The sequence below is a fragment of the Marmota monax genome, unplaced genomic scaffold (assembly GCF_021218885.2).
Source record: "Marmota monax isolate L192 unplaced genomic scaffold, Marmota_monax_Labrador192_F-V1.1 WCK01_AAM20220418_F8-fsc00069, whole genome shotgun sequence".
In the NCBI taxonomy this organism is placed as follows: Eukaryota; Metazoa; Chordata; class Mammalia; order Rodentia; family Sciuridae; genus Marmota; species Marmota monax.
Window position 1 is genome coordinate 8,992,790 of NW_026695243.1, and position 1,678 is coordinate 8,994,467.

The window sequence follows — 1,678 nt, forward strand, 5'->3', positions numbered from 1 at the left end:
TTTAAAGGTTTATTAAGCCACCAGAGCTTTGCCTTCATGAATGAATTAAGTCTGTTATGATGGGAGTGGTTTGGTAGTTTGCCCTTCTGTTTACTCTCTCTCTCTCTCATGCTCTTGCCATGTAATGCTTTCCTCCATGTTATGATGCAGCAAGAAGGCCCTCACCAGATCCACTCCCTGGATCTTGGAATTCCTAGCCTCTGGAACTGTGAGTCAAAACAAACTTCTATTGTTTATAATTTTATCCAGTCTGTGGTATCTTGTTATAGCAGAAAACAGATTAAGACAATGGGATTTGGCTAACATAAGCATGACAAGGAATAAAGGAGGAATGTTTTCTAAGAGTGAACCCTAAGACAATGAGCTTAATTTGGCTGTTAGATTTTAGGTAGTGTGGAGGATTTAAATGAACAAGCCCAGAATCGAAAGTAAGAAATCAAGGTTAGTGACAGTTATAGTTGAAATCTAGGTGAAAATTCTCAAAGAGTATTTAAGATTGATATTCTTTTATGTCAAAGTTAAACCTAAAGTCTGAGTTTCCTAATATGTAACAAAAATGTGTTGGCAGTAATCTAAAATGTGATTGAAATGTAGCCATTTTGAGCCCTGCCATCAAATTTCCCTTTGTCCTTTGTCTTCAGATTACAATGCCTCTAGTATAGTAGGTGATCCAATCATAACTATAGCCTTTCCCCTTCCCCTCCCCAATTAAAAATTAGTCAATCATGTAGATTATAACTCCAACCTCCTATCAGATCAAGAGGCAGTGCTGCATTAGGGATAATAACCTAGGCAGACTTCTTGCCTCGTGTGCTTGTTTGTCAGAAATTTTGGTAGCACACCTTCTGCAGAAGTAAAATTTACCTTGCTAACTAATTTTTGGGTACATGTCTGATTTCTTTGGCATCCCGACATTCTTAACAAGTATAGATTGGAATTATAATGGAAGAAATATTTAAGGGGCTGAGAAAGAGAAGTCCATTGAAGAGAATAAGTGTCCAGAGGAGAACTCAGAGAAGCCAAGAAAGATCTCAAGAAAGTAATAATGAATATTGTAATGTTTGCTCCCAGTGGAGACTTCTTAAGAGTGTGAGATCAGTGGGAGTAGGAGAGTTACATAAATGTTTTGTCCCTACCTATAACTAACAGTGAACTTTTGAAGAGAGGTACTGACTGGTTTTAGTATTACTTGTGCTGGCATAGAGATTTCTATAGAACTAGTGTTCAATAAATGTTTATTAGTTTGATCTACAGACATGTAAAAGATTGGTACACATGGCACTGTGTACCCAGTCATACTAGAGGGGAAATGCTGTTGGTGAGAGGTTGAGTGAGGAAGGATTGTTAAAGACTCTAAAATCAGGCAGGATTTGGACTTGCCATAGCACTCCAGGCACCCTGTAAGAAAAGAATGAAGCCCCCACTTTTTTTTAATTATTAATAATCCCTCATATGAGAATATAGCACACTGCAGTTAACAGAGTAGTTATGACCATTATCTCAATTAAGCACAATTTTACTAATAAGGAAATAGAAATTTACAGAAGTCAAGTAGACTTAGTAGGTAGCAGATAGTATACCCACGGCCATTGCTCTTATCTCTGTACCACAATGCTATTGATTAAATTTGGTTTCTGTAGTGGAGCCCTTAGGCTGAAGTGATATTGAAATTATATCC